Below are 18,467 nucleotides of genomic sequence, written 5' to 3'. Positions count from 1 at the left end.
TGATATGTTGGGGGGGAAGGTGTTTCTTCAAAACACCCTCTAAAAACATTATCACTTAGTTTTTGTTCACTTGCGTCTTGCTCCTGTACATTAATGTCATCTCATGTACCTTGCAATGCAATATGCCCCTAATATAAGAGGTTGCCTGGTTCCTTGGTTTTGAGAGATGGCTTTACAATGATTTTTTTCCTTCCTCTGAGTCTTTGTAGCTGGAGGGAAGGAAGTTGATATGCAACAAAAGCTCACTTTTGCTTAACCTCTGTGTAAAATAAGCATTCAATGATCTTGTCTTTTCCTCAGTACTGTGTTTTTACCACAGTGTCCAAGTACTGATTCCTCTTTTGCTTAGTGCCTAGGCTCTGATGAGCTGTCAGTGGTTGATGCTGTCCCTGTTCACTTCCCATTTAAGAGTAGAGCATTTGACTCTCTTGGTGGCTCTAGATATTGGCTGGAGTGATAGGGTGATTTTTACAGGACTCTTAGATGAGTATTTTGTATTTGTTGCCCTGCTAATGGAAGATGCGAGAGCCACATTGCCCCTATCCCAGCATTCACGAGGGAAATTATCATCATGTCAAATTACAGCTGCTGACTCCTGCCAGACAATTCGCAGCCTTATCTTATCTATCTACATTTTTTTATGCCATGCTCATCATCATGGCATCTAAGTGCCTTAAAAGTTTTCCACTGCTTTAGAGGAAAGATACATTTATGGGTGTTAGTGGAAAACTTTCCCTGGTTCTGGTCGTTCAGTCAATCTATATGAACAAGGGTGATAGAGGTTAAAGTGAATTAGCACTCAGAAAGTGACCTTTCAGTGCAATAATGTTTTACTTGACAAACATGACCCCAGTTGATATTTTATCCAAAATATGCAGTGTAGCTTTTCCTTTCGGTCATGCTTAGGAATTAATTGGGTTCTCTGATGCTTTTGACACCAGCAATGGAGTTAACAGTAAGCACTGGCATAGTCCCATGCTGTGCCCCAACTTATGCTCTCAGAGTATCATTCTGTTGTCTTCAGCAGACAGTGATCTTGGGTCTGGTTTGAAGCATTCAGGTTGTTTTGGTTGTGTAGTAGATGGCACATACTTTGGAAATACTACAGTTTGACTTCTGCATTTAAGTTTCACTTTGCAGGATGTATTGCAAGAAGACCGGAAACAAAACCTCGTTTATATTTAGTGGGGCAACTTAGCCTGGAAATTACTGAGATGGCAAGAAGTCCACAAAGGAGATTTTTTTATTAATTGCATTTCTAAGCAAAGCAATAATTTATGTCTCCCTTTTCATAAATGTTCTGGGATGTCAGTGTCAGTGTACTCAACTGTTACCTGTTTTTTAACAAAAGGCAGCAATATGGATTCTATTAATATCTTTGGACACACCTTCATATCCAAGCCTGAGCACTGAATATACATACATACATATAACATATATATATGTTTCTGTGTGTATGAGTGCCACAAGTGCACTTCACACAGAGCAGTATCACTAGTGATTTTACCAACTTCTGTCTTCTCAGTCCCTGGAAATCTGGGTGCAGGCACCAGCCTGTTGCTGGAGACCCAAGGATCATTTCTAGAGCTCTGCCATGGTCTTCATGATATCTTTCACCTTTCATGTTCCTCTTACTGCTCCTGGGAGATCTGTTCTTGGCTGTGAGCTGACTGTATTTTCTACTCTGCCTTTCTTAGATTCATACTGCTGAGTTGTAGTGTGCACGTTTGCTGCCCAACCCATGGTAGGTACCATGCTGGAAGTGCTTTGATCCTGTCCTCTGTTACTCAAGCCATTACTGATTGATTGAGACCCCTATGTGATCTGACAGCTCTGGATATTTTCACCCTTTAACCTAGAGCAGTGTTTGCAAAGTTAGCAGGCCAAAAGCCTGGTCTTTCATTATTTGCAGTCATCTACACACAAGCCAATTTTCACATGACTATGATGTTATTCTCAGAGCTTGTCTATTAACTAAGGAGATTGATGCTTAAATCTTTGCTTCAGGGATAATTGCAGGGGGGGACAGGCCAGATGGGTAGATGCTTCAAAGGCATTTTTGTATTCTGTCCTGCTTGTGTAGAGATTTCAAAGCAATCAGTAATAGCAAATGCAGTGTCCCAAGTCACAAGGAATCGCAGTCTGGCAGTTTCTCTATCCTGCTGAATTTGGGGGGGGGGGGGGGCCTAAATTGGGTAGGTATCTTGATGCCAATGAAAATGTTATTCTAAGTCACTTGACATCTTGCTTAGCAGTATTGAAGATTTTCTTTTATGTATTTTAGCACTACAGCAACTTGCAAGCAGTTCCAGTGTTTCTTCTGCAAATCTTTGCACTGTCAAAAACGAACTTGTTCTGCTGACATGCTTAGAAAAAATGTCAGCAACAAATCATAACAGGGATAGAGCCTAATTTGGCTTAGGGACCCACTTTGGCTTCATCCCACTTGAACATAGTCAACGCAAAGCAAATAAACTGCAACCTTGTGGGTTCTGCTGTGGGAGCTAGCATGTTGCCTTTGATCTTGTATGTATGTATGAAGTATGAACCTTCTGGATCTGACTTGTTCATATGTCTAATAAAAAGCATGCAAGCCAGTTTATTGAAATCAGTAAGATTATCCATATGCCTAAAGTTAAGCACATGCTTAAGTGTCCTGCTGAACATTAATGAGGGAGATTTCTATTTCTCTTGGAAAACTTTGCTTAGATTTTCACCAGACTGTGTTACAGCAACAACAAAAGTTAAGAGGAAAACGGAACGGGAAAGAGGGAGGGTTTTGTTGTTGTTGTTGTTGTTTTTTAACCCAGGAGTTCCTTCAGCAGCTAGTTTGCTTGCTAGTCAAGGCACAGCATCTAAAGACTGTGTGATTGGTTTTGCTGTGTGCTGAAAGATTGCTTCCTCCCGCCCTTGTGCTCTAATTTCCTGCCCTGTAATTAGCTCTTCCACATGGTTACCCCGATGTGCACAGCATGCAGTCATATGATGAGCTTATGCCACTGGACAACTTCATCGGTCAGAATCACAAGGCAGCATTTTAAGTCCTGCGCACCAGATCTGTCAGATTTTAACATGGGTTGACAGCGATGGAGGGGCCTTATCGTGGAGAAATGACCCCTCAGGACGTCGACTTTGCTGAAGTTCAGTCGAAAAGGGATTACCTTGGTCTGAGGGGCAAGAGGCACTTCTAATTACAGTAGTGGTGTTGTCAGACAGGTATTTTTTGTGAAGTGCAGTGCATTGCCTGTGTGTGGAGAGCCGTGGTGGATATCTCGGACTGGGGGAAGCTGACTGTGCTTTGAGACACCTGCTGTCACTGGGACTCTTTGCTCAGGCTTTCTGCAGTGATCTGCTCTGATGCACCTTTTCCCTCAAGTCTTAAAGAGGAAAACAAGGAAAGGAAAAAGATCTAGTGATCAGAAATGGTGTCTAAGTAATTATGCTGGGAAATCCAGTTCCTCCGTGCTGGCTTGTCCTCTGAAGAAATGCAAAGGCAATGAGAGTTTTCTCATAGCCCATTTTTATTTGCCTCAATTTTGTTTTAAGGGCCAAGTTTTCATATGGTGCAAACTGGCACCAAAGACTTCCAGGGACTGATGTCTCTAGATGGCAAAGGAGAAGCTAAGGAAAAGTGGTAGGAAAAATAACTAGGGATACTCCATGGTTGTGCCAAATCTAGCCTGGATATTTTAAGCAACTTTCTCTCCATAGAAGTACACCGTACTGAAACAGACTGTGTTTGACTCCAGGTTTCCAAAAGCAAAATTTTTTTTCATTTCTTTGAGTCACCAAGGTTCCCCATAATCTCAGGTGACAGGTGTAATTTGCGTGAGACCGTTTCCTTTGGATCCCAAGGATTACTCCTCTCCATTCACTATTTTTAAGATTTTATTTTAAAGCTGCTTTTTTTCAAAATGGTGTTTGGTGCCTTGTTGCTTTCACAGCAAAACAACTGGGAGCAAGGTGACCTGAACTCTTTTCCAGAGCCATGGTAACAGAAGAGCTGATAAACAAAAACAAGGTTAATTCCGAACTTTCAAGTGATGTCAGATCAGCCCCTTGATGAGAAAAATGAACAGCTGAGAAATAATCCACTTGAAGGCAACTAACTGGATAGAGCGAAGTATCTCTCATAAAACTATTTAAAATATCTCCAGTACCTTTTTAAGAAATATTGCTCGAGTGTTAGGAATTTGTGGAAGGATGAGGTATCTGTAAGGGTTTTCCCATGGCAGCGCATCTGCACTCTAATAGGCAGCTGCTTTTGCTGTGTGGAGGAACCCGCAGACCTTCCAAGTCATGATTGCTCTGAAGTTATCAATGATCATAACTGATACATCCTGTCAATGGCAAATAGCTTATTTCAGCCCTGTTGATTGTTGAGATAGTGGGACGTAAATCGCATCGCTCTCCTTTGGCCTTTTCTTCATGTACTACATCCTGTGCTCCCACTGGGACTGCTGTAAGTGGCTGCTATTTTGAACTGTCCATGAGCAGTGTCCATGTTGGCCACCAGCTCACAGCAGCTCTGCATAATGCTGGGTATGCTGGTGGAGGGAGGATGGCCATCCAGCTTTCCTTGCGGCTCCCTTAGCCTCTTTCAGCCAGCAGCTGGGCTTTGTATGCTCTGTGGCTGCCGGTGTAGCAGGCAGAGGGGGAAATGGGTGTCCAGCAGGGATGCCAGTGGAGCAGTGGCAGCTTACGGAGGACCTGGTCCCGCTTATTCCTCTGACTTGTGAATGCGCTGATCCTCATCTTTGCCTGAGGATGTCCTTGAGTATCTAAAGGGTCGTTTTAAGTCAAGGAGAACGTGTCTGGAAGGCACACCACATTACTGGATGGGCTGCAACTCTTTTCCAAAACCAGTGGAAATTTTTCACAGACTGTGCCTTTACCTCACTGTGAGAGCTGCAGCCAGGCTGCAAGCACAACTCCTGCCACACTTGGAGTGCCAGCTCTAGCCAGCTTGCTCCGTGCTCATCTCTCACAATCGTGTATGGCACTTCTTTGACAACAACCTCCATAAGTGACTATGGAGAAAATGGACCATTCCTCCCTCCCACTTGCTGCTCTTTTTGTGTTGTCTGTGCAGGGTATTTGTTTGCAGAGAGCTTGCATTAACACTCCATACTGCTTTAGACTAAGCAAACTAATAGACTCTTTCAACACCTCCGTAGCGCTGCCTGCTGTGGTAATCATTCAGCGGTCATGGCTCTCTGCAAACAGCAGCACTGAACTCGCCTTTCAATTACCAGTTTATTATTCTAAGTTGTCTGGGGAGCGGAGTGGTGATAGGCATATGCCAATACGGCTGTGGACTGCCTGTGAAGTTCCTTGTGGGACACCGAAAGCAAAAACGGGGGTCTGAGCCATTCTCCTAGGCTGGTGACTGACAACCTCTGACATAGGCTTAAAATAACCCACCTTGGAAAAGAAAACACCACCACCTCCAAATAAAGAATTCCTAATACATGGCAGCTGAGCTCAGAGGTCAGTACTTGTGTTTCCCACTTGGCCAGGTTTGGAGTCAAGGTCAAGGTATGTTAACTTAATGGGAAACCCTGTGTTTGATGATGCTAGTCTAGCGTTTGGGCTGGTCAGCATACAGAGCCCTTGCTGGCATGTCCATCCAGCCCTCAGGAACTGATTATATACATAAAATGATGCATTTTTGCTGAAATTCAGAACTGAAGCGAGAATCGATCCTCACCTCAGGCTGATGAAAGCTGAGTCTTTCCTGGTGCTGATATGCCTGGCTCTGGCCAGAGCAGACTTTGCACTGTAGCTTTCATGCAGCACTTGTCCCAGGCCAGTCCTCGCAGTTATCCTTGGAGGAAAGCTGGGACGCGGAGGCTGAAATAACAAGAACCAATCATCATGAAAACACATCTGCTGGATTTGCACTGTGTGTACTTTGTAAAGTTTGATGGCTGTTATAGGCTATTAAAGAAAGATTTTGCAAGAAGGCTCAAGCTCTCTTACAGTGTTAGAAAATTGAGTTCTCTTAAAATATTCAGCTATGCTGAGAAAAAATGAATACATAGTGGCTTTCTTGGTAGCTCCAAGAATTTATGGAATAGTCTCCCAAAACTTTATTCACCATTGCAAAATGTCCATACAAAACAATATTAGCTACTTATGACTGTCTTCTCAAATAAGAAGAGCTTCTAAAATTTTTCTATACACAAATTAATTTCATTAAATGTTTTATTTTTTTACCTTTTGCCTGTAATCCCTAATCTCTCTCTCTCTCATCTTTGGTTCAGCATATTCCGAATGCATGCCGAAGGTGTCCGTAACTCCTGCCAATTTAGAAAGTGGAAGGCTGAGCTGGAAATTGCCTTCTGAGGAGTTAAAACCCAAGGCAAAACACTGTCACTTCTGTTGACCAACATTCCTTAGCAGGAAGGAATCCAAGAGATATGGAAGTTAAATCAGATGACTCTGCCCATTTTAATGTTTCTAAAACCCTGCTTATGCTAAATATCCTGTCTCATTCATTGTTATTGCCAACTTGGTAAAAGGCTGAATCTACAAATACTAAAACTCTACTGGTAGTAGCTTGCTTATCCCACATTTCCTTCTTGTTTAGTATAAGCATTAGAATTATTCTTGTGTGGGACAGTATGGCATCAGAATCTCATTTTTGCAACGGGAGTGAGTGCCATGCTGTGTGTGTAACAAGCCAGTTGGTAAAGTGTGTTTTGTATGGCAACAACAGAACTGTTAGGCTTAGGATAATTGAAGAAAAGATGAGCCTGAGTTGCAATGTTTGACTGGGGAAGTGGCTTTTGACCCCTTTATGTTCCGAAGATATTTGGCTCCAAGATTTTGGTCTGAGAGGGCGATTAATTCAGTACAGCAATGCAGTGCTGCATAGTGTGGAGATGGAAGAGGGAGCACTGACAGAATTAGAGTGCAAGTGAGGAATGACTGCTCTGACAGGGAATTAAGGATAACAAAGGATCTGTTGACTGCAGGAATCTGCTGTCAGCTAGCTGGGTTGGAAGAAACAGTGGGATGAAGAGATGGAGGTTAAAAAAAAAAAAAAAAGACAACCCAGAGAAAGGGAGGGAGAGACATTTAATTAGCATTATCAGAGGGAAAGGAAGAAGAAAATGATAGAACCAGGATGGATGAGAAAGACAAGTCAAAAGCAATATCTAAAGACCTTGAAGGCATGTAGAAAGCACTGAGAAAACCTGTACTCTCACCCCTGCTCTGCTGTGGGGGTCTTGGAAGATACCAAGAAAGTCAGCCACTTTTATCATGGCTCTGTTGTTTGTGTGTGTGTGTGTGTGTGTGTGAGAGTAGGATGAGTTTCCCCATCTCCTGGCGATGTGGGGATGAGGGTTCGGCTGTATGTGGCAATGCAGTGGTTTGCATGGGTAGCTCGGGCACTGGAGGTAGCGCAAAGCTCCTCCTGGACTATGTAGCGGAGGTGACCTGAGCAGGCTGTTTGGCTAAGGCTGCTCACAGCCCCATCCTACTGTGGGAAGCACTGTGGAGGGACAGGATCCTGAGACAGGTCTGCCCAAATTTGGTGGGAAGCAGAAGCCACAGTACTGGTATTACTTGGAGTATCCCAGCCCCTTGTGACCATGATTAAATTACTATAATACTAACACCCATCAGTTCTTCCTCAAGCAATTTGCTGATCACTTCTCTTACCTTTGCTTGGGTAAACGTATTCAGTATTGGCCTGTTGATTCCTATGAACCAGAGGAACTAGGTTGGTGCGCAAACTCGTCCTTTTCTTGGTATTTCCCAGTGGTCTGTGGACACAAGTGCCAGAGGCTGCTACAGCTCAAGCCACGTGCATGTCTCAGCAAGGCAGGTGGACTCCTCTCCCTTCCCATCCTCCCTTCTCAGTCTGCTGTGTGGGGGAGAGATACCAAATGCAATGGAAGTAGTAGAATTAGCTGATTTTCAGTACTTTCTTAGCTGAACTAGCCCAGTCATGTTGTAGCACCTCATCTTACAGTTCCTAGTTCCATAAAATCCATGAATTTTACAGTAGAAACAACTGTGGGACAGTTACTGAGTTTCCTCATATTAACTTCCTAACTGAAACACTAATTCAGAGTTTACTTTCAGACATAAATTAACAATAATTACATTAACACAATTTTTTCTATTAATTCTGAGCTATAGGTTTTACAAGTATTCTTTAGTTCTCATTATAAATGTTGCAGTGAAGGATTCTAGGTTACCTATGACTCTGAGGAGTGGTCTAATGTGATTTTTGGTCATGCAAATCTATATATAAACAAAGCACCATAATGATAGTGAGCTGACTTCCTACATAACCTAAAGCATTGCAGCACTTGGAGATTTTAGCTGTGTAGCTCTGTGGACATACAGTTCTGTACCTCATCTCTGTATGTATACATTTTAGATTTTTTTTTTAATGAGGAAAAAGCCTGAGAATTTTAGGGGAATAAAACAATAGTCTTAATTCATGCCTATTTAAACAGAACTAATGAAAATATGATTTTGTTAAGAATCCTGTTCTTGCTCAGTTTCAGTAGAACTTTGCTTTGTGGTAGGTTTGGAGATGTCAGGTGAATGAGTAGCAAATGATGTGACTGAGTAGCATTTCCTACCCCAAATGCCAGACTGGATGTATATCCAGAACGTATGTTTTATATGGCAAATCTTGAAAAACATTTTTCCTTGCTACACAACTAGGTTGCGTTAATGGATATATGAAAGCATCCATTAACATTTTCATTATATCTGTCTGCTACGCGCACACACCTATCCATCTATTTGCTCTTGGTAGTAAGTACATAAGGAGTCACAAGAACATCTAATGTACAAACGTACCTCCGCTGACCTCCGCAAGAGAGATGAATTGGCTCCACACTAAATGAACCGTTTGGGAACTGCAGTGATAGCAAATACCTTTTGTTCCACTAACAGAGAGGTAAAATAGAGAGAGCTCGGCTGGCTCAGCATGCTTTGCAGCCTAATGCGACTTTGTTTTGAACAGAGACTGTCACAGTAATACATTGGCTCCATTTGTTCGGTAGTGCCACCTAATAGCACAGCACGCATTAAGTAATGCATTTTCCTTTTAGGGCTCTGGCAGGGAATCAGTGCTTTCTGCGCTGCACATCTGACTCCTGATTGCATTACGTTATGTGGAAATAGGGCTGAGCCCCCAGACTATTCCTGGCATGGCAGCAAAGCCAAATACTTGCACAGAGGCAGAGGATTGGGCCATATTCAGAAGGTACAGGTTGTTATATTCCACGTTATTTTTCCCTCTCTTTTGTGTTGTATTGTGTGGTCTGTATAGCTACAAAAGCAACAGGTTTCCTTCAGCTAATGGAGATATCTTGAAGTCTTATAGTCTTGATCTGCTGCAAAATATTTTAACTGCTTCTTCACCTTCTGTCGTTTATTTGCGAGACTGCAGATTGTGTCCACAGACCATGGTGCAAATGCCTAGCCTGCGCTCGTTCGTTCTCCTCCCCCTCTGGGCACTTTGGCTTGTGCAAAAAGAAGCAAGTGCAGTGCATCTGCCGTGCATCTCCCTCCTCTTTGATGGAGTTACATCCGGGGATGAACATGGCTCATCGCGCTTGTTTCGAAGGACCCAAAGCGTAGCTCCTATCTCATCTATTGGCCACCACTTTCAGCCAGTGTTCATAGTGATACTTGCATGGTCAGCAAATTCTTTAGGAAGAAAGAATCCGCCCTTAGTCTACACGTGTATTACAAAGGATATTTTCAGCAGTGTGCAGCTGTAATCAGCAGAGCTCAGCTTGGCAATTTTAATCCCCTGCTGTCTAGTTTGGGGCTGCTTGTTATGCAGCCAGCATTCACTCAACATAATGGTTGCTACCTGCCAATGTGCTTTGAGGGATATTGTTAGCATTAAATTTGCCATTTACATTTTCATGTTTGACATAATTGAGGAATGAATGCTCTTATGAAAATTAAACTTGTGGTCCTTCTGGACTACTGTAACCCTGTTAAAATGTAATGCGATTCTTGATGCGTCTTCTTTAGGTTTTTATTAAATAGAATATCCGTATGACTAATTCCCCTGGCCTAAATGTAGGCTGGGAAGCAGCATTATTGATAGGGCTGAGCACAAATGGCCCTCTATACTCAGCCTCTAATGGCCTAATAATGCATTATACTTGAATCAGAAATACTTTGAGTTGTAGTGCTTATTGCCATTATTGAAAACACCTGGATGCTCCATTCATCAAGGTTACATCAAAATGGGCCCATTTGTTTATTAGTCTGTCAGTAAACATCTTTATTTAGTTTCATGTTCATCCTCTCTTGGTTGCATTGGAGAGGACAAGACTGTGTAGCGTATCTTTCTGTGGTTTCCTGTTATTAGTTTTCCCTGAAAAAGAAAGATAATGAAAAGTTTGGATGGCTTCATAAAGAAAACATTTTTCTTGGGCATTGTTCTTTTTTTCTTTCCCTTTTAGCAGAGGAGGTTAAAGAAAAGCCATTTGGTATGTAGTCAGGATGGTCTCTATAACCAGACTGCAGAAATGGGCCGATTTGCCAGACTGAGATGTTAAAGCACGTCCCACGGCAAGCGGGCTCTGGAGGATTATGCTCTCACTGCCACAGGGTTTGCTGACTGGGGGACAAGTCGGCGCGAAGGAAACGGCACAGCCGCATCGGTGGCTTTAATGCCGGGTGTCTCGCAGCAAGCGGACTTGCACCCAGTCACACAGGCATGTTTTAGGACTGAAGATATTCAGGTGTATTTCTCAGTTCTGTCAACACACCTAGTTTATCATGAGCATGTCATTTGATCTCCTTTGCCCTCCTCGTAAAAGGATGAATTAATTTGTGCTTACCAGGTGCTTTCAGACCAGCTAGCACCAAGGAAGATGGTTTTAGTTTCCAGTTAGAGGAGAGGGTTGTTGAAACACTTTGGCCACGCAAACTCCCGTCTCCCAGGCTAGCTGAAATATTTTTCCTTTGTCAGCAAACGTTAGCTTTGACTGTTTATTCAAGTTTTCTTTTAAAAGGGGAAAACTTGAAATATGAAATATTTGATGGTCATTTCAAAACAGTGAACAGATCAACATTTGAGAGTCAAATGTTTCTTTTCAGTTGAAAAATTTTGCAATATTTTGTTTTGACTTTTACCAATCCAAATTCTTCAGAATCGGTAGTTCAGGGAAAACCATAGCTGGAAATCTAATGCAGAGCAGACAGGTTCAACACCAGTTTTGGAGCTGAACTGAACTCTAGGTGAACCAGAGCTTTCTGTATTTCAGGCTGGACAACAAAACATTATTCTTGACGATACTGCATTACCTAGTGTTTCATCCTTGCCATGAAGCATTCGTACCTTGGTTTTAAAGACAGGCTCTCTGATGTGTGTCATAAGCATTTAGGCTGATGAGTTTAGCCTTCTATTCTATAAAACGGAGTAGAGAGCTGGAGTCACTGGAAGGAGTAATTGGGAAGTTTTCCTAATGCACTTGAAGGAAGAAAGAAAAGGGTACTCGATCTTTTTCCCTAAAAGTATTTCAGTTCTCAGACACTGGTGAAGTTTCCTAGTACAGTCTCAGCACTGTTATTTCAAGGTGGTTCAATTATATGCTTAACAATAAATTGCCAATTGTCATACCGTGGCAGAAAAGGACATCAGCCAACCCATGCCATCTTAACCTGGCTCACAGTTCCCTGAGTAATCAGTCTCTTCTGCTGGATCTCAAGAAGATTTGAGTGCCTAAAATCTAGTCTGTTTACATATCTATGGATTGGTTTAAAAATGACATTGTATTATTACCCTTTCCTTTTTACATGTTTAGATCATTATTCCTAGCACAACGCTGCTGTAACATCTGTGGTCAGAACAACACGTTAAGGCTTCTGCATCTTACATGCCAGCAGCAAGTAAGGAGTAAATACTGCTGTGGTCTGCCTGAAGAAGGTTTGCCGCCGATGCAGTTGGTGTGCAAGAGGAAGGGCTCCAGATTCATATGCCTACTTGCTGGTAGCCATTAATTGTTGTAGTTGGGCTTTGAGGTATTCAGAAAGGCCAGAGCAGGTCAGTGACTTTTAGCAGCTTGAAAAACCCTCTAAAAACAGCTCCAACAGAAATGACTGGTAGGGGAAAGAGTTTGAACCCTTCCCCATTTGTATCTCAGATGCTCCTTTCTTTGAATCAGCTATAAATAAATGCGCAGAGGTGCTCACGTGCTAGGTTCATGTTCTTTCAACCCTGAAAGCAAAGGGAGGGGGGTTGCTGACCCATCAGGCTGGGACTACTTTCCTGTCCTACTCGACTCCAGGTTTTTCAGCAGCAGCAATGTTGACGCTGTGCTCCAAAGGGGAGGGCAGTGATCTGGCAATATTGTTGCAGGTAAGGTTGTGCTGCGTAGTGGGTCATAGAGAGAGCCTTGCAGAGTCTTCTGGAGGGATGGGAGAGGTAGGCATGGAAATTTTGGCTTCCACTGAGAAGGCCTAGTTTCCCAGGCCTCTGGTGCATGTTGAGAAGGCAAGAGGGGCTACACGCATGTAACTGAAGTGCAGCCTCTTTCCTTTCTTTTCCCCACGTTGTCCTGCCCTAGAGATTTCCAGGGCTGGTCCTGAGGTGGCTGGTGGCTTTGCATCACTCTCTGGGGTGGAATCCCAGGTCTGTACCATCAACTCTCTCTCAAGCTGCTCTCCAGAGATGAGAGCTTCGTAAGTGCCTCAGCAGAGGTAAAGATCCTGGACTGCAAAGGGCTTAGGGAACAACCCACCCTTTCCAAACCACTGTTAAAACATACTCTGTTGGGACTGTAGAGGGGAAAGATCTTGAGGGGCCTATAACGTCGGTGATTGTGAAGCGAACGTTAAGTCCAATGAATCCCCACTCCATGTTCAGCATGCCACGAACACCTTGAGACAAAGCTTCTCAGATTACTATTATAATGTCCAAAATTTTCGTGAACTACAGGAAGGAAGTAACAGTGGCCAAGACCATGCCCTGTGCAGTTTGGTGGGGGAATATGCCCTTTTGTGGCCTTTGGGAGAAGATGATGCACCACACTACAGCGGGAAGGCCCATAACACCCTCTATACTCTGTCAGCTTCCCTAGCAGAAAGCTTTTTCCTGACCCCAAAGTTGGAGGATGTTTTAACCTAAAGCATTTCAGAAGGGTAATGGAGTTCCTCACTGCTACTGGGATCATCTGATGTAATGTTTCATCTTTAGCTAGGCTCAGATGTTTCAGGAAAAGGGAAAAACAAATAAATGGACCAAACTGGAAACCAAGTGGTATATCAAAGAATGATTTTTGTCTTTTTCTGGGCTGTAAAGGTGCTCACCAAAGCCCTGAAGTATGGTACTCTCTTTTTTTTTTTTTTTTTTTTTTTTTTTTAATAGGAAAAAATTGCTTTGGTCAGTCTCATACTGTACTAGCTATACAGAAATCTGTTTCCAGATCTGTCACTTTGGGTTATTTTACCAGTGCAAAGTTTTCTTTAAAATAGAATCAAAAGTCTGCTTCAGCAGACTTTTAGTCTTAAATGCTATGAACCGGCCGAAGCATTGACTCCCCCCTGCAAGGTGATTCATCCTGACAAAAAAACTGAACCTGGCTCTCCTGAGTGTGTTCTGGTGAGTCCTCTGCTAATGACTGGTGAGGAGAGCATCACAAAACTGAACATCAGCTTTAGCAGGAGAAAGAAAAAAATATATATTTAGGGCTTAAAATGGTGTTATAAATACACAGTTGTTTTACCTCAGAGACTATATCCCCAACTATTTTATGCCAGATCCGTTTTCAGAGACGGAGCTGTCAAATCTGTTGCGTGGCTGCTAGTGCTGTATTCCTCATTCTGTTGCTCTTTGGTGAGACACCTGGAATCAGACTTGCAGGGGGACTTTTAGCTGCAACTCCTTGATTTGCACTGAAATATTCCATGTTACTGTCTTCTGATGACTTGGATCATGGCTGTCTGGATCACGGTGCTCTCAATTATCAAAACTAAGAAAAAAAAAAGTTTCAGCATTAGCTCTTTGGATCTGTTCCCTTCCTCTAAAAAGAACGGATAGCAGCACTTTCTCTTCTTACAGGGGAAGGATTAGTGTTTGTAGCAGCATATAAGAGGAATGCTGAGAGGGGAAGGAACAATGCTGTATTTCATATAAGGTTGGGAGCTGCATGTTAGACTAGGCCTTGGCCCATACTTTAGGGGTAAAAGAAAATTCACGTGTTCAATGAAGCAGAGGTATGTAATCTGTGTTACATCATATGAATATGGGGCAATTTCATTCTAGAGTTTGGAGCACTTGACTCTGCAATTCTAGTGGTATTAGTGGTAATATTTTTAAAGAAACCATGTACAGAAAGAAAAGACAACCCCCACCTGCCCCACCAGAACGCTGCAAATGCTTTCGGGAAGTTCAAAAGAAACCTCCAGTAGGTGTTTATCTTGTTACCAACAGGGTAAATGAATAGGAGCCCCCTCTTGCACCTTGAATTGCTAAGCAGAGCTTCTTGAGGACTGTTGCAGACCTAATTCCTCTCTTAAGTATCTTTCTGCTTCATGTCAATCCAACTTGTATTCCTCCAGTTTCTGGCAAGATATGTTTCCTGAAGGTTTTTACTCTTTTGTTGTTACATGCTTTATTTTTTTCTAAGTATAGGGCAATACAGAACCGAGTGAGTAGCAAGACAGTTTATGCATTATGGAATGATCTGGACTGTCTACAGCTGATTTTAGTATGTTTGGGCTATTGTTTTATTTTGCAGTGTGTATAACTTTGTCCAGAGCATAGGAAGAGAATTAGAAACTGAAATACTAGAGTCCTTAAAATTTATTGAAAGGAAAGAAAAACCTGACTCTGAACCCTAGCAAAAAAATTATATTAGTATTGGCTTCCTCATCTATTGAGTTTCTTCAATTATTAAGAGAAGCAGTGAATACTTGCAAACTAATCTGTCTCTAAATCAATCCTGTGGTACAGCTGTTCAGGATCAGTGAGCATAAGTTCATGATGTTGGAACGGGGAATGATATGGCGAGATGCAAGGTAGGCGGTGCCATAGAGCAGTGTCTCGGACACCTGTTATCAATTACTGCTGTTTCTGCAGTGATCAGTTGGGTGGGAAGGATCCTGAGACAGGAACAAAGGCGATTAGATTAGATGTCTTTAACCACAAAAGGGGAAAGCACAGATTACAGTAAATTAGAGGGAGATGGTGGATGTTAATACAAAACAATTCCAAAGATCTCAGATTCAGAGCCAATCTTGCAACTGTTGTATGAACACAGGAGCCAGAATTCCTGTGCCCTGCCCCAGGTTTGACTGACAGCAAGGCTTTGCTTAGTCGCTTCTGTAAGGAGAAGGACTTAGATGCCTCCACAGGCAGAATCCTGCCAGCTTCTCCTCCAATTTGGAGGTATGGAAAACCCCTAAGTGCCTTAGGTTTCAACTTAGAAGTTCACAGGTATCTGAAACTTGTTTCTGCATGTGCACATCAATCTGACAGGTCAAAATAACATAAGCCTTAACAGATGATAGCCTCATATAGCTATATGATGATATATTATATACAGATACATATATATACACATATCAGACAGCCTTAACAGAGCTGATGAATCAAGTACTTTTTCCTCCTATGTGCACTTACACTGGGCAGGCTGCTTATGGTTAACTATTCTTTCAAGATGCAAGCACCAGAGAATCTGCTAGTAGTGAAAACTTTTGCCAGGAAAGTAGGAGATGAGAGCTTCCTGACTTAGGGCTATGGGGAGTCTGTTTTCCATTTGGGATTCCCAGCCTGGCACTGCCTCCTGGAAGTGAGTGCCTGTACAGTGGAGTGAGATGCTTTTTTTTACAGCCTTATTGGCAGACTTGGCTGGAGAAAATGCTCCCTGCTATCATCTAGCTCCCTGGGCAGAGGGATCCTGAGGCTCACTGGCCTTTCTGCCTGATCCAGCCCTGCAGATCAGGAAAGGGCCATAACATGCAGTTTATAAGTTTTCTAGGGTCAGTTGTCACCGCTCTTGGTTTGCAGGAGAGGACGACATCCACTGAACGAGAGGGAAAGCAGGACCGTGGCCTGGTGGTTACAGCCCTTAATCCTGGCCTGGGCTGTCTACCAAGGACTGTTTATGTTAAACAAGTGCTGGATAAAAAACAGACACCTCACTGCTACCTCCTGGATGGTTTGCTCTAAAAGGAAGCCTCAGCTGTTTGTGTTCAAGGCCTCATCTGAGAGGCATGTGCCGCGGTGGAGCCCTAGGAGGCAAGGGGGATACTTTCCTGTTGAGCTTTGAGTGGGCAGAGGAAAATTTGCAAAACATCTCTGTATTTTGCTGTTGCTAGGAGGGGAGAAAGGAAAAAGCCAAATTCCCCTTATCCTGGAGTTTTCAGGCAGAAGAATGAGCTATCACATGGCTCGTGAAGGAAGTTGAAGTTAGTGTTTTATCTCTCATTTGTGATTATCTCTGGTCAGCGGCCTTAGCTCAAGTGGCATGAGGTATCTTGGCAATTGCTGAGGGTGAGCTGCGTTCCCACACTGGGACCAGCAGGAAGGCCTGGATGGGTCTTGGTGCGCCGTGTCAGTACCCAGGCTCTGCTCAGCCATTTTGTAGACCTTCACTGTAATGTCTCTGTGTTGATATTCCCCATTTTCTTGAAAGTATTTGCAGGTGTCCTACTGGCAGTCGATGCATGGATGATACAGCATTTCATGCTTAGCGTGGTTTAGAGCTGCAGCTGAGAGTTTTTGTAGCAGGGGCAAAACAAAGTATACACATATTCTGGCAACAGTCATAACTCGTCACGAGGTCTAAAGTGTTTGCTTGCAGTTGTAGACCCACTAGAGAACCGTGGCGTTTTTCAGTTGGTTGCTGACATTTTGCAGCCGGTAGCACTAGGTGGTGCTAATACACAGATGTAGGCTCTGCCTCTCCAGGCTCCATCCAGTACCAAAACAGTTCCTCGGAAAACACTTGCTGGCCCTACCTGGGGCTCGGGTTTTTTGCTGTCAGTGCTAGAATAGCAGATGTGGGGAAAGGTGACATTTGCTGAGTTCTTACAGGAAAAACGGCTGTTACATTACTTGATCAGATCTAGCTTGAGTAAATGAGAATTTTAAAAATTGCTTTTCCTTCACTTCACATCTCAGACTAGAAGGCATCTGGTTTGGCACAGGCAATTGTAGTGAATACAATTAAAATTGATTGAGTGCAAATGTTTTAATTGTATAATGTTTTTTCATTGATGATCTCAATAAACTAATTTAATTAAGGATAATGGGGATATGTTTGGGGACATTTAGGGCCCATTCAGTCATAATGGGTTCAAAATGTCTGAACAGAACCAAATCATGAGAGTTCATTGACTATACTTCCCTTTTAAGTAAAACCTTAAATGCGCTTCACTTATTCAGTGAATTTCCCTTCCCTTCCTCAGCTACTAGTGACCTGGAAAAGAAAGGCTGGCAGGAGAAGAATTGCAGCAGTGCTGCCCAATGGGAGCTCAATGGCCTCCTTGTTGGCTGTGCCACAGTGGTGGTGGGGACATGGCAGCAAGCACCTCGTCCAAGTGGGAACAAGCTGGCACAGGGGTCTGAGGCCGTCTGGAAAGCTCCTGGCCAGAGAAGTGGCTCATAGCAACCCATTTGCTTGCTGCTTTAGAACAGAGTGCTCTGGAGGCTGCCTTAATTGGAGGTGAAGTACTCTCAGCCCAAGAAAAAGGTAAGCAGAAAGCTCGTTGTAATGTTTCTGCTTGCCTCCTGACCTAATGTATGTGGAATATTAGGTGCACTGAGAACAGAAGAGCCATGAGGGACTCCTGAGGGCACATCTTGCCCAAATACAGTTTGCAGGAGTGACCATGAAGTGTCATGTTTATAACCGTTGGTGTGCTCATGGCACAGTTAAGGGTTCTCCAGTTCGTGCAGTGAGAGAGGCACCACGTGCATGCATTAGCTCAAGGGTGCCAGGCAGCCATGTCTCTTCTGGTTCCCTCAGTTGTTCATTGAAGTTTGGTGGGATGTCTCTCCTTACCATTTCATTTACACCCTCCTTGTCTGTGGCCCCCACCAAGTCACAGGTCTTTTCTTGCCAACCTCCTCCTGCCTGGGTCATCTGCAGCACAGGAGGAGGAAGCAAGCTGAAGGCCATTTCCACCTCCTGGTCTGGCATGTCTTGGGGCATGACTTTCAGTAAGGAAAGACAGACACTTCCTCCAAATGCTCTGCCAGCTTCCAATGTTTTTCATCTTTTTTTTTTTTTTTGAGTTGATGGATGTTTCTGTACATTCAGTAACCTGTGCTGGATTTCTTTTACAGTTCACATGAGGATGAAACCATTATAGCTTATTAATTTCCAGGAGAAGCTATTTCTATAGATCAAGGTGACAAATCCAGCCTGCATTCCATTCTCTGGAAGCAAGACTGAGGCCAAGCAAGGAAAAGGAAAGAATTAAAATAGTCTGACTCCTGTTGCTATGCATTTTCCATAATT

This window comes from Dromaius novaehollandiae, chromosome 2 (genome assembly GCF_036370855.1).
Source record: "Dromaius novaehollandiae isolate bDroNov1 chromosome 2, bDroNov1.hap1, whole genome shotgun sequence".
NCBI lineage: Eukaryota > Metazoa > Chordata > Aves > Casuariiformes > Dromaiidae > Dromaius > Dromaius novaehollandiae.
This window is presented reverse-complemented; position numbering follows the sequence as displayed.